Source organism: Lissotriton helveticus, chromosome 3_1 (genome assembly GCF_964261635.1).
Source record: "Lissotriton helveticus chromosome 3_1, aLisHel1.1, whole genome shotgun sequence".
Classification (NCBI taxonomy): domain Eukaryota; kingdom Metazoa; phylum Chordata; class Amphibia; order Caudata; family Salamandridae; genus Lissotriton; species Lissotriton helveticus.
The window spans coordinates 413,144,139-413,159,513 of NC_136061.1; positions in this window are offsets into that span (position 1 = coordinate 413,144,139).

Sequence of the window (15,375 nt, forward strand, 5' to 3'; positions counted from 1 at the left end):
TATTCCAAATCTGAGGGCTGGATTACCTGCTAGGTCCCTCCTATGGGTGGGACCCAGGAAGGGGGTGGTTACACCCCTTTCCTTTGTCCAGTTTGCCGCCAAGACTGGGGCTGTAGTGCCCCAGAACCGGTTTGACTGGAATCTGCCCAGTGACACCTTGTGTGCCCCAGGCAGTGTCTAGTTTCATTCAACCCTCCCTGCTACAATCCACTATCTCCTGTCTGGGGTGGTGTAACACCTCCCTGTGACCGGAGATCCTTTGATCAAGCCTCCTCTGTCGAGTTTCGGTCAGCAGCAGGAGGCCAGACTAGTGTCTGTGGCAGCAGCATCCATTTTGTGATGCTGGGGCTCTGGTTAGGATTAACCGCATTTGCAGTAAGTAACATGTCTTCTCCCTCTAGAAGGGTGGAATGCTACCCCCGTCGCCAGAATTGGCGAGGGGGTAGTATTCCAAAATGTATGACACCAAACACGACATGTTTTGATAAAGCCAAACCAAAGTTAGCATTAACCGCGAGGATTATAATGCACTTAAGAGTATATGGTATGGCAGTATCACTAGAACAGCTATAAGGAAATGGTTCCGAAAGCTGCAGACAGGCTCAGCTCATGCTAGAGCACCATCTCACATAAAACCAAGCACTCTGCCTCCAGGATTGTTAAGGCCTGCCATAGGAGTGACTTATAGGTATATATGTGTCCAGATATAGGTTTTAGACATAGGTATACTATATCTAAGCAAGGGGTGATTACACCACCTTGCCCCAGCTGTGTGAACAGCCAGTTGTGTCGATTTAAGTACCAGCCAGGGGTGGCAAAAGATATGCTGCAGCCCCTGTTAGGCCTTGGATGCACCTATGCCCATGGCACCTATAGTGCACTGTATAGGGGCTGACAAGGTGTCCAGTACCAAATTGGTTATGTACCTATAGTACATGTCTGTGAATTTAGAGAGAACAGCAGGCTCTGGGTCTGATTAGCAGGCCCACAGCCACATTAAGTCGAAAACCAGTGAAGCAAAAAGCAAAAATTGGGGTGACCATAGGATAGCAGACCCTACTCTCCTACACAACCCCCCCCCCCCCAAACGCAGGAACATTAAACTTAACCTTGACCAGATAAGTCTTCATGTTCTAAGTGGAAGTACCTGGAGAGACCATCTGCATTACCATAGTCAGTCCCTGGGCGATGCTCCACTGTAAAGTCCATCCCCTGTAGGGAAATGGACCACCTGAGTAGTTTGTGATTTTCACCCTTCATCTGATTAAGCCACAAGAGGTGCTTATGGTCTGTCTGAATTAGGAAGTGAGCACCAAACAAGTATGGCCTCAGCTTCTTCAGGGCCCAAACCACAGCAAAGGCCTCCCTCTCAATGGCTGACCAACGTTTCTCTCTGGGGGTCAGCCTTCTGCTAATGAAAGCAATGGGCTGGTATTGACCATCTATATTAAGTTGTGAAAGCACAGCTCCCACCCCCAACTCAGAAGCATCTGTTTGAACAAGGGAACTGTTTGGAGTAGTCAGGACTCTTAAGGATTGGTGCAGAGCACATGGCCTTCTTCAGGTCATCAAATGCCCTTTGACAGCTAACTGTCCACTGAACCTTTTTGGGCATCTTCTTGGATGTCAAGTCATTTAATGGTGTCACAATGGACCCATAATTCTTTACAAATTTTCTGTAACACCCAGTCAGGCTCAAGAAGGCTCTGACTTGTGTCTGGGTAGTTGGAGGAGCCCAGTCCTGTATGGCCTGGATCTTGCTCTCCAATGGTTGAACTTGACCCCCACCTACTAGGTGGCCCAAGTACACAATCTTGCTCTGCCCTATCTGGCACTTGGTAGCCTTGATAGTCAGGCCTGCCTTTTGCAGGGCCTCCAGAACCTTCTTCAGGTGGATCAGGTGATCCTCCCAGGTAGAGCTAAAGACAGCAATATCATCTAGATATGCTGCACAAAAGTCATCCAACCCAGAAAGGACTTGATTCACCAACCTTTGGAAGGTGGCAGGTGCATTCTTCAAACCAGAGGGCATCACCACAAACTGATAATGCCCACTGGGGGTAGAGAATGCTGTCTTGGCCTTTGACTCTTCAGCTAACCTGATTTGCCAATAGCCAGCTGTCAGATCAAATGTGCTCAGAAACTTGGCAGAAGCCAATTTGTCAATGAGCTCATCTGCCCTTGGAATGGGATGAGCATCTGTCCTAGTGACAGCATTGAGACCTCTATAGTCCACACAGAATCTCATTTTTCTCTTTCCATCTTGGGTATGAGGTTTTGGTACAAGGACTACTGGGCTGGCCCAGGGGCTCTCTGATGGCTCAATCACTCCAAGTTCTAACATCTTCTGCACCTCAGCCTTGATACAATATCTGACATGGTCAGGTTGCCTGTAAATTGTGTTCTTCACAGGTAGACTATCACCAGTGTCCACCACATGGGTGCACCAGGTAGTCTGACTGGGTGTGAGTGAAAACATGTGTCTATGGGCTTGCAAAACTTGTCTGCAGTCCATCTGTTGCTGGTCAGTGAGGCTGCCTGCCAAGGCTACTCCATCAACTGAGCCATCATCAGGGTTTTGGGAAAGCAGGTCTGGGAGAGGGCCACTCTCTTCCTCCTGATCCCCATCTGTAGCCATAAGCAAGCCCATGCTTTCCCTGTCAACAAATGCTTTCATTCTGTTCACATGGATCACCCTGTGGGGGTTCCTAGGGGTCTCAAAGTCCACCATGTAGGTGACTTCCCCCTTCTTTTCCATTATGGTGTAGGGTCCAGACCATTTGTCCTGGAGTGCTGCTGGGGCCACTGGCTCCAACACCCACACCTTCTGTCCTGGCTGGTACTCAATCAGAACAGCCTTTTGGTCATGCCAAGCTTTCTGTAATTCTTGGCTGGCCTCCAGGTTTTTGGATGCTTTCTCCATGTATTCAGCCATCCTGGAGCGGAGACCAAGTACATAGTCCACAATATCAAGTTTGGGCTTTTTGAGAGGTAACTCCCATCCTTCCCTCACAAGACACAATGGACCCCTCACAGGGTGGCCAAACAAAAGTTCAAAAGGGCTGTAGCCAGCCCCCCTTCTGTGGGACCTCTCTGTAAGCAAAGAGTAAGCAGGGTAAAAGGATATCCCATCTACGCCTGAGCTTTTCAGGTAATCCTTTTATCATTCCCTTTAGGGTCTTGTTGAATCTCTCAACAAGCCCATTGCACTGTGGGTTATAGGGTGTGGTGAACTTATAGTTCACTCCACACTCCTTCCACATTGCCTTTAAGTATCCAGACATGAAGTTAGTACCTCTGTCTGAAAGTACCTCCTTTGGAAAGCCCACTCTGGAGAAAACTCCAAGTAGGGCCCTTGCCACAACAGGAGCTGTTGTGGTCCTCAGGGGAATTGCCTCTGGGTACCTGGTGGCATGATCCACTACCACCAGGATAAATCTGTGCCCAGATGCTGTTTGGGGATCCATTGGTCCAGCAATGTCAATCCCAACTCTCTCAAAGGGCACCCCCACCACAGGTAGTGGTATAAGGGGGGCCTTTGTGGTGCCACCTGATTTGCCACTGGCTTGGCAGGTGACACAGGAGCGACAAAACTCCTTGGCATCTTCTGACATATGAGGCCAGTGAAAGTGAGGGACAAGCCTGTCCCAAGTCTTATTCTGGCCTAAGTGTCCTGCAAGGGGAATGTCATGGACAAGGTTAGAAGGAAGCCCCTAAATTGCAAAGGTATGACCAACCTCCTGGTTGTACCAGGCTTGGGGTCTCTAGCCTCTGAATCAAGGAGCCCATCATCCCAATATACTTTATGGGTACCTTGAGCATTCCCTGCAGCCTCAGCAGCAGCTTGCTGTCTGAGGGGTTCAAGTGAAGGGCAAGTCAACTGAGCCTGCCCCAGGTCTGCCCTTGAGGGTCCCCCTGTCCCCAGAAACTCAACCTGATCAGGTTCAAGCTCTTCAGAGACAGTCTCCTCTTGGATCACAGAATCACCCTCCTGTGAGGTCTGATCCTCAACCTGGGGCAAGTGGGAAGGCACTGCCTTGACCCTTTTGCTCCTTCTCTTGGGTTGTGGTTGGTCTATAGTTTCAAGATCCACCACAGGTTCAGGTAGGGACTTCTTGGCCTGGGACCTGGTTACAGCAAGGACATGGGCTGAAATCCCTAGCATTTCTGCATGAGTCCTGTACTCCACTTATGACCATAATGATTCCTCCAGATCATTGCCCAACAAACAGTCAACTGGGAGGTGTGCACTAACAACAACCCTTTTGAGGCCAGTTACCCCTCCCCAGGAGAAATTAACAACAGCCACACTATGTGTAGTAGTGGTGTTGCTAGCATTGGTCACTAGGTAATTCTCACCTAGTATCATCTGTTCAGGGTCCACAAAGTTAGGTGTCACCATGGTGACACTGGCACAAGTCTCCCTGTAGGCCTGAGCCATTTTGTCATTGATTAAAGGCGTCTGCCTGTACTTGCCCAGGTTACTAGGACTCACAGTAGAGGACATAGCTATGTCCCCCTCACAGATCAGAACTGCCTGAGTAGGGATCCTGACTAAGCCAGTCTCCCCCTCAGATCCCAGGGTTAACCCTATTATCCCCTTGGGTTGTGTACTACTACTGCTAACTGTACTAGGGGGTGCAGGTGTCTTAGGGACTGCAGTAGTAGCCACTGGGTTCCTTTTAGTGCATTCACTTCCCCAGTGAGAAGTAGACTTACAAGTATTGCACCAAGGTTCCTTTGGGCGATCATTCTTCTTTTTTCCATTTTGGGAACCACCCTCCTTATTATTAGTTTGGGGGCCTAGAGAAGACTTCTGGTCTTTATCTTTCTGATTACCACCCTTCTGATCTGCTTTCTTCTGATCACCTCCTTGGTTCTGGGGTTTCTGCTTAACCCTTGTTCTGACCCATTTGTCTGCCTTCTTTCCCAATTCTTGGGGAGTGGTCAGATCAGAGTCTACAAGGTGTTGATGCAATAGCTGGTTTTGACAGTTATTAAGGATCTGCTCTCTCATTATAAGATTGTACAATCCTGTATAGTCTGACACTTTACTTCCCTGCAACCAACCCTCCAGAGCCTTAGTGGCACAATCAACGAAATCAGTCCAGTCTTGAGTCTGTGCTTATTGGGTGTCTCTGAACAACAACCTGTATTGCTCAGTGGTTAGGCCAAACCAATCAATAAGAGCACTCTTCAAGACAGAGTCGTTTTTAGCATCCTCAGGTCTAACTGTGAGGAGCTTATTTCTCCCTTTCTCAGAAAAGGAGAGCCACAAGATTGCTGCCCACTGATCCTCAGGGACCTGCTGTACCATGCAGGCCCTCTCAAGAGCAGTTATCCATTTGTGGATATCATCCCCATTTTCGTAGGGGGGCACAATCTTACTCAGGTTTCTATTGTCATAGGACCTGTCCTTATCTCTTGGGATAATGCTGCCACCAGTGGGAGTCTCCCCACTCAATCTCTGCTCTCTTGCAAGAGCAAGTCTAGCTTGGGCCAGGGCTAATTCCTCTCTCTCTATTTGGAGAATAACTGCTCTCATCCTGGCCTAATGCTCTCTTCTTTGAGGGGAAGTCATTCCTCTCTGTGATTCCCTTGAGGCACTAGAAATGTGAGAATCCCTGGAAGGGCTTCTCTCTCTCCTATTGCCTGGGAGAATCCTGTTATGTACTCTGGGGAGGTGCTGGCCCTCTCCATTTCCATGTAGATCCAAGTTGGCCTGGCTAAGCCTTGCCACTGGGACCTGGTTATCCCCTTGATCCAAATCTGAATCTTCACCATTTGATTCTGGGTCTGCCTCCACATTTTCTACTTCTGGGGAGGTGTTCTCAGTCTCTGGGGGATCTACTCTTTCTCCTGATCCTGAGGGAACTACCTTAGCTCTCTCTAAGTCATCTTTTTCCAGGATGGCTATCATGATAGGAATAGTAGGGTTGTGACCCTTTCTCAGCTTCCTTGCAGTGCACAAGGCACTCAAGTCTTTGTAGCTGAATTTGCCATAGCTGGAGGTTGCCTGTGGAGGGTCAACCCTCACAGGTAGAGAGCCTGAAGGTTCACCTGTGCCAGACATGACTCTAGTGTGGTGTAAGTGATGCACCTACCTACACTAAGTGTTTTCCTACTGTCCCTTACTAGTGAGTTGTAGTCAGGGTGTGCTAAGCCCTTCTACCTACAACCACTTAGTTCAGTAGAACTCAAATATGCTAAGCTTTTATTTATATGTACCTATGGTACTTAATGTGATCTTTCAATTTGATACAAAGATTGCAAAGGTAAAACAACAGCAAGCTCAAATCCGTACCGCTGCTCACCAATGTGAGAAGTTGGCCTGGTATATGATGTCCACAGTTATGTGGGCACCCTGTATCAGTCCAAACAATCCCTTATGGTGGTGGTTGTAAGTCAACCTTATAGACAAGCTAAGGGGTAGCATGGACATGTGAAGCCAGCTGTTTTACCATATACAATCCTGTAATATCAAATGAAAGGACACCACACAAGTTATATATTATCAAAATATATGTATTTATTCTTAGAATAATCCCCACTACTTTATGAGCAATGAAGCACAAGCGTTTAAATAAAAGCACAGTATAACATAGACAAGTTGCACGTTTTTGGATGAGGCCGGTGGCCACTCAAACCATATATCAAAAAAGTGGTATAACAATCACTAATCGATGGGGGGTAAGGCCTAGGGCCTTGGGAATCGCTGGGACTACACTGGACTAACAGCAGTTAGGACGGGAGTAGCCCGCGGGATTCGGGTGCAGTGCGGGAAGCACGGCTTGCACCAATGTAAAGTCAATGGTGCGTAAAAGTTACAAAGTTATTGCAAAAGGAGTCTTCCAACTGGACTAGGACTACCAAACTTTAGACTTAGGCACTAGAGTTGTGTACCAGTGTGGGAACACCGGCGCTAGTAAGTTACCTCACCCACAGGAAGCGGGTGCATAGGTGCCAAAGTGTGTCGGGTTTCGTCACGCAGTTCGATGGTGCCTGAGGATGAAGATGCTGCAGGCGTCCAGAAGAGAAGTGTCCGGTGCGATCCAGGGTGGATCGAAGTTGATGGGTACCTGAAAGCACTGGGGACAGAGTCTTGGTCACTAGCCAGTGACCAGGAAGGAACCAGGAAGGAACCAGGCGATGTCGGGCGCAATCAGGTTGTTGTCGGGTGCCTTGTCTCCATGGCCACGTGAACTCTGGGGCACCGAGGATGTCCTGGAGTGGATCACGAGCTGTCCCACAAAGGCTCTCGCTGTTGGCGGTGTCAACTTCCGGATCGGAGTCAACAAGCCTTGGCAAAGGCAACCCATGCAGGATTCGAAGAAGGCTTAACACTCGGACCAGCAAGGTCTGAGCGGGTGCTCCTTTTCAGGGGAGCGAGTGCCAATCTGGAGCAATCAGACTGGCTGTGTAAATTCAAGGTTTTGTTGGCACTGGGGCCACTAGCCAACAGGCAAGCGACCGGACCAATGCATCGAGCAGAAAGATGCAAAAGGGCCCCACGCAGCACTCGTCGAGTGTGGAGGGGTGAGCTTCGGTGCACAAGCTGCTTGGGACTGGAAATTCTTAGACTCCAATGCATAGCTTCAAGGGGGCCTTGGATGCTGCACGGTCAGTGCTTCGTTGTTTCTCCAAGATGGCCACTCCCACGCTTCAGGTGGCCTCCACGGGTCTCAGCTCTGCAGGGACTGTGGATCGGGCTGTTAGAAGGCAGGCACGCTGGGTCTTGTTGATCTCTGTTGCTCGAGTTCCGGCTGGAACTGCAACAAAGCAAACATCAAGGTGCTGGACGGTGCCTGTTTGCACAGGGTGGTCACTCCTTGACCACAAGGGAGATTCTTCAGTCTTCCACATCGAGTGGGATGTCGAAGGGTCCAGAGTTTCGTTTCATAAGTTTCAGTCAGGATAATCTGATGTGCATTGGCACTGCTCCCACCTATATTCCAAATCTGAGGGCTGGATTACCTGCTAGGTCCCTCCTATGGGTGGGACCCAGGAAGGGGGTGGTTACACCCCTTTCCTTTGTCCAGTTTGCCGCCAAGACTGGGGCTGTAGTGCCCCAGAACCGGTTTGACTGGAATCTGCCCAGTGACACCTTGTGTGCCCCAGGCAGTGTCTAGTTTCATTCAACCCTCCCTGCTACAATCCACTATCTCCTGTCTGGGGTGGTGTAACACCTCCCTGTGACCGGAGATCCTTTGATCAAGCCTCCTCTGTCGAGTTTCGGTCAGCAGCAGGAGGCCAGACTAGTGTCTGTGGCAGCAGCATCCATTTTGTGATGCTGGGGCTCTGGTTAGGATTAACCGCATTTGCAGTAAGTAACATGTCTTCTCCCTCTAGAAGGGTGGAATGCTACCCCCGTCGCCAGAATTGGCGAGGGGGTAGTATTCCAAAATGTATGACACCAAACACGACATGTTTTGATAAAGCCAAACCAAAGTTAGCATTAACCGCGAGGATTATAATGCACTTAAGAGTATATGGTATGGCAGTATCACTAGAACAGCTATAAGGAAATGGTTCCGAAAGCTGCAGACAGGCTCAGCTCATGCTAGAGCACCATCTCACATAAAACCAAGCACTCTGCCTCCAGGATTGTTAAGGCCTGCCATAGGAGTGACTTATAGGTATATATGTGTCCAGATATAGGTTTTAGACATAGGTATACTATATCTAAGCAAGGGGTGATTACACCACCTTGCCCCAGCTGTGTGAACAGCCAGTTGTGTCGATTTAAGTACCAGTCAGGGGTGGCAAAAGATATGCTGCAGCCCCTGGTAGGCCTTGGATGCACCTATGCCCATGGCACCTATAGTGCACTGTATAGGGGCTGACAAGGTGTCCAGTACCAAATTGGTTATGTACCTATAGTACATGTCTGTGAATTTAGAGAGAGAAAAGCAGGCTGTGGGTCTGATTAGCAGGCCCACAGCCACATTAAGTCGAAAACCAGTGAAGCAATTTGAAAAAGGCATCTCGCCGAAACCGATCATGCTAGCCTGATATTAAAACTATAAAACGAAGCCTCGCTGTGTCCTGTCATTTCGAATCCGGAACGGAGGAGATGTTTGAATGGATGTTACCGCGTTCCCTATGGCGCGCATACAGGACCCTTTCCAAAAAGCGGCCACGGAAACTTGGGAATTTCTCTGATGGTAGCCATAGCAGCGGATTATTTTCCTTGCCCTCCACCACACCCTCTGAAGAGTCACTGACTGACTGCCAACAATGAACCTTCATCACGGTCAGAGACGCCGTCACTTGAATTGCGCCTCTAAGAACTGTTTCTATCACAGAGGTCGGTGGATGAAAGTATGGGGCACGAAGATTTTTTAATTTTAATTTGCATCAAGTTTTCCAATTACACTGCACTGAGGCATCACTTTGCGGCATTATGGGACTGGTAGTACCTTGTTTTTCGCGAGTGAAAGCATGAGGTGTAGGGGAGCCAACCACCACTGGGTAAGGAGGAGCCTATCACAGAGATTTAAAAAGTGGGAGACATGATGATAGGACTAAAAGCATTTGAAAAAGGCATCTCGCCGAAACCGGTCATGCTACCCTGATATTAAAACTATAAAACAAAGCCTCGCTGCGTCCTGTCATTTCGAATCCGGAACGGAGGAGATGTTTGAATGGATGTTACCGCGTTCCCTATGGCGCGCATGCAGGACCCTTTCCAAAAAGCGGCCACAGAAACATGGGAATTTCTCTGATGGTAGCCATAGTAGCGCATTATTTTCCTGGCCCTCCACCACACCCTCTGAAGAGTCACTGAATGACTGCCAACAACGAACCTTCATCACGGTCAGAGACGCCGTCACTTGAATTGTGCCTCTAAGAACTGTTTCTATCACAGAGGTCGGTGGATGAAAGTATGGGGCACGAAGATTTTTTAATGTTAATTTGTATCAAGTTTCCCAATTACACTGCACTGAGGCATCACTTTGCGGCATTATGGGACTGGTAGTCCCTTGTTATTCGCGAGTGAAAGCATGAGGTGTAGGGGAGCCAACCACAACTGGGTAAGGAGGAGCCTATCACGGAGATTTAAAAAGTGGGAGACATGATGATGGGACTAAAAGCATTTGAAAAAGGCATCTCGCCGAAACCGGTCATGCTAGCCTGATATTAAAACTATAAAACGAAGCCTCGCTGTGTCCTGTCATTTCGAATCCGGAACGGAGGAGATGTTTGAATGGATATATATATATATACATATATATATATATATATATATATATATATATATATATATATATATGTATATATATATATATATATATATATATATATATATATATATATATACATACATACATACATACATACATATACATATTCAGTAACCAGAATTACAGGAATAATCAGACACATTCTGCGGGTGATAAATCTATTTAATTCACAAGCTTCTCCACCGCATTTAGGCATAACGCTTTGGTCACGGATGCAGAGTATAGCTGGCGAGCAATAGTTCCGTACTGAATGGAACGAACAGACATAGGACCCATAAATGCAATATAAGGAAAGCCACCATAATGAAATGTGCAAAAGAGGCATATACCATACACAGTGGTGTGATTGTCAACAACGGTGTTGTTCCCAGCGTTGTTGAAGGTTCCAAAGTCACAATACCAACACGCCTTGAAGTCCCATGGAAATCAATGTGCCAGCTCATAAGTGGGAGCGCAAGGTTATAGATCACCTTGCATAACACCTTTACTGACACAGTGATGTCAAACAGAAGAATTTTGGAAAGGTATTGGGGACACAAGGTTGCAGATCACATAACACAACACTGTTAATAGCACAGCGATAGAGTTAAAATGGCACCAAGCAATCATGTACAATTACCATCCTAGCAGTACTGTCCTGACAGGCACAATAGGCATGTCATCCGGGGTGTATAAACATACAAAGACACCCAGCCCAAAAAACCCTGGAGGAATCATACATACAGCCCATGAGGGTAAAGTCAGAGTGACCACCCACCATCCCCCCACAGAAGCCGATAATATGTTTAATATGCAAATAAGGCACATTTCTAGAGACTGTTGTACCAGCCCATGTGGGACATGAAGGACCAGTAAATACCAGCACTGTATGTAGAGCTGTAATACTCCACTGGGGTGGCAGTTGATGTAATATACTCCATAATGATATCCACATAAATGAAGGGTTAGCAAAGGTACAGAAACTACACCAGGGTGCATCTAGAATAATGCAGCTATGAAGAATGCCTTAGTCAAGTGGGCTAAATGTGTCTTTCGATCTCAGGCAGTGGTCTGCTAAAGGTGCTTCTAAAGAAGTGAAGACACAAAGTGCACATTTGGCTATGCTCAGTTAGGGAGGGTACCTAGGTAAAAATAAAAAATAAAGTGAAGGTTAAAAATCAGCTCAGTAGTAACTGTACACAAATAGTTAAGATAAATAACCTACTAGTAACACAGCCAGCTGCAAATAAATTCTTAATGACAGCACATGGCCTAAGTGGCCACTGGAAAACACAATACAAATATGAACAGCAGAATTAACCCAAATGTACTGCCATCTCATCACTAGAATTCAAGCCTAGTGGCATCACAGTATCTAAATAAATAATATATCTGGATTTAAGAACTCTCAATCTGTGTTCTCTTTTGTCACCCCTGTGTTTTTTTCTATTTAATCAGTCACCACACATTTCTGTAAGTTCTCACTTTTGAAATGGACTTTATTGAAAAGTCGTTCCACAGGATATGTCTTAATTTTATGGCATATTGCCCGCATGTGTTCCCGAACACGCTTCTTGGCTTTATGGATACTGCTACCAAGATATAACTTGCCTCAAGGGCAAATTAGGCAATACATGCAATAATGAGTATCACAGATGTATGTCTTCTTGATAATGTGTTTCCTAGATGTATTAGGAACCTTAATTCAGGAACAGCTAGAGGGTTACCGCAAGCTTTGCACTTCATGCAGCAAAAGAATCCTCCCTTGCGTGGTGTGATGTCAATGTTGGTATGGCTGGTCACTGTATTGTGGCTCAGGGTTTCTGTCAATGAGTGACTTCTTCTGAAAGTAATCTGTGGGGTGGGGTGTAGGTATTTGTTGAGTACTTCATCTGTTTGTAATACGAGCCAGTGTTTATTGAAAATGTTACGCACATTCAATGCTTGGTTCGAGAAGGTGGTTATGAACCTAACTTTTTCAGTATCCAGAATTGATTGTTTGGTGTTGGGGTCTAGGAGTTGAGATCTAGGTACAGAGTTAACCCTGAAAATAGATTGTGTAATGACTTTCTCACAACCTGAGCATCATTATCCTTTGTTCATGATCAAAATCTTCCTCAGTGTTGCAATTCCTCCTGGCAGGCAACAGTTCCCCAAACAGGATACTGTCATTCAAGTTTGAGGGGTGTGCACTGGAGGTGGGCAAGGGACTGTAACCCACCATGGGTTACGGTACAATTTGGTGTTTGCTTTATTGTCGTGGACAGACACCTCTATGTCCAGAAACTCAATTAGTGTCTTACGTATGTTCTTTGTGAAGTGTAAATTGTATTGGTTATCATGGAGAGTATGGAGGAAATGTTGGGCTGATAATTCATTGCCATTCCAGATTACCTCAAATGTCATCTATAAACTGTATCCATAGTACCACATGTTCCTCAAAGTCAGCAAGATCGGGGGCACATGTTCCTCCCATCAGCCCATAAAGATAAAATGTGTTTCAACAAAGGAATGAGTGGCGCTACAAAGCAGTGTTTTAATCATTTATTCCCCATTATGTAAAATAACAACCAGGCCAATGCATGTTGACATACTAGTCTAGATCAGCTGTGATCAAGACTAGTATGTCGAAATGCGTTGGCCTGTTTGTTAATTTGTGCAACAAGGAAACAATTATTCAAATGCTGTTTTAGAGTGACACTCATTCCTTTGTTGAAATATATAAATATAGTTATGTATATTTTGTTCACAAAAAAACAAAGCTTACAGCCATGTTATAGTTAGGAAATAACATTAAAAAGCATAGAAATTCACAGAAAAAACAAAGGTTACAGGAACATTATAGTTAGTCTCAGATTTCACACAAACAAAACCCTAGAAATTAATCAGTTAAAGTTACCTGAGCTAACTATAACTTTCACCCCCACAATGCACTGCTTATGACATCACATATTACATCACTCATGACATGGTCAGTGACATCACTGATGACATCACTGATTACATCTCAAATAACAGCACTGATATCTATGGTTTTGTGCGTGTAAAATCTGAGACTAACTATAATGTAACCTTTGTTTTTTTCAGTGAATTGTTTTAATTGCATTTCCTAACAATAACGTACATATAATCTTTGTTTTTTTAGTGAATTATGAAGGTTTTTAAAAAGTGTATTTCCTAACTGTAACCTTTGAGAGTGGGTGAGTGAGGGGCTGTATAAGTCGATGAGTTGGTGTGTGTGTGGCTGTATGGGTCTGTGAGAGGGTATGTGAGTGGCTGTATTGGTGTGTGAGTGGTTTTGTGGGTATGTGATTAGGTGTTTGAGTGGCTGTATGGGTCAGAGAGTAGATGTGTGAGTGACTGTATGGGCTGTGAGTTGGTGTGTGAGTGTCTGTATGGGTGTATGAGTGGGTATGTGAGTAGGTTTGAGGGTATGTGAGTGGGCTTGTGAGTGGAGTTTTGAGCTGGTGAGTGGGTGTGTAAGTGGCTTTATGGGTCATGAGAGGGTATGTATGAGGCTGTATTGAACTGTGAGTGGTTTTGTGGGTATGCGAGTAGGTGTTTGAGTGGCTGTATGGATCAGAGAGTGGATGTGTGAGTGGCTGTATGGGTCTGTGAGTTGGTGTGTGAGTATCTGAGTGGATATGTGAGCTGGGTTGAGGGTGTGTGAGTGGGTTTGTGAGTGTACATATGAGTTGGTGAGAGGGTGTGCAAGTAGCTGTATGGGTTTGTGAGTGGGTATTTGAGTATCTGTGTGTGTGTGTGTGTGAGCGTGTTTGTGAGTGGCTGTTAGGTGAATGAGTTTGTCTGTGAGTAGCTGTATGGATCTGCGAGTGGGTGTATGAGTGACTGTATTGGTCTATGACTGGGTGTGTGAGTCATTGTATGGGGCAGTAAGTGGGTGTGTAGGGGTTTTGTGGGTGTGTGAGTGGCTATATGGGTCTCTGAGTGGGTGTGTGAGTAGTAATGTGGATGTGTGAATGGCTGTATGGGTCTCTGAGTAGGTGTGTGAGTGGTTTTGTGGTATGTGAATCACTATATAAGTGTGTAGGTGGGTGTGTGAGTAGCTGTGTGGGTCAGTAAGTGGACGTGAGGGTGGCAGAATGGGTCTGTGAGTGGGTGTGTGAGTGTCTGTGTGGGTGTGTCAGTAGCTGTGCGAGTGACTGGCCCAGGACAGACAGAACCTCAAATGCCCCATTATCCAACAAGAGTCCACAGTTTTGCAAAACATATCTACCCAACTGGAGTACTTCCACTGGTTAATTAGTAAGTGCTAACTCATTGGGTAAATGTCTACAGCTGAGTTATTGACATGAGGAAATTTATCCAGTGATTGTTCCTCATGCGTCATTTTCCAGAAATATGTGATAACATGAATCTTCCTTTAGAGAAGACAATGAGACCACAAAGAATTAAATCTCCACCAAACAACGGTACTTCCTCTTAACTATATAAAGTAAGTGCTCTTTGTTTCATGGAAATGTCCTCATCTTCTTCAGCATCAAGAAGGCATCACTAAAATGGGCAGGAAACGCGCAGAGGGACCTTTTGGTAAGCTGCCCATCATGCTGGCAAAAGGCGGGAAGACTTTTGCATACTACTAAGGTGGATAGGCCAGGGTCAAATAGACAAGGATTCCAGGTGACTTTGCCCATTTGTGTACTAATAGTAATTTAAAGGGAGAACCATGGGCTCTGCTTTCACCAGGAGAGGTCAAGAAACAACCCACTCATCACAGTCATTACAGATTGCACTCCAATAGATCAGGATGGATTCATGGGGATGAGGGGGCTGCATGGCCCAGGGACCCTATCCCCTGGGGCTCAGTCACTTGATGCTGGATGCCGGTGAAACAACCTTTACAACGCAGTCATTACATCTCACTACCTTTACATAGCAGTCATTACATTGCAACATCCTTTACATAACATGTCATTACAACGCAGCCATTACATCACATGTCACTACAATGCATGCCATTACAACGCGTCACTACAACGCAGGTATTACATTGCAAGTCATTACAATGCATACCATTACAACGCATAGTACCCTTACACTATCCGACACTTACTCTACTGTTGCACCCACTGGAGTTAGAATCGTAATTTTTACCCCTAAGCTATTGAACACTTACCCTACTGTGGCACTC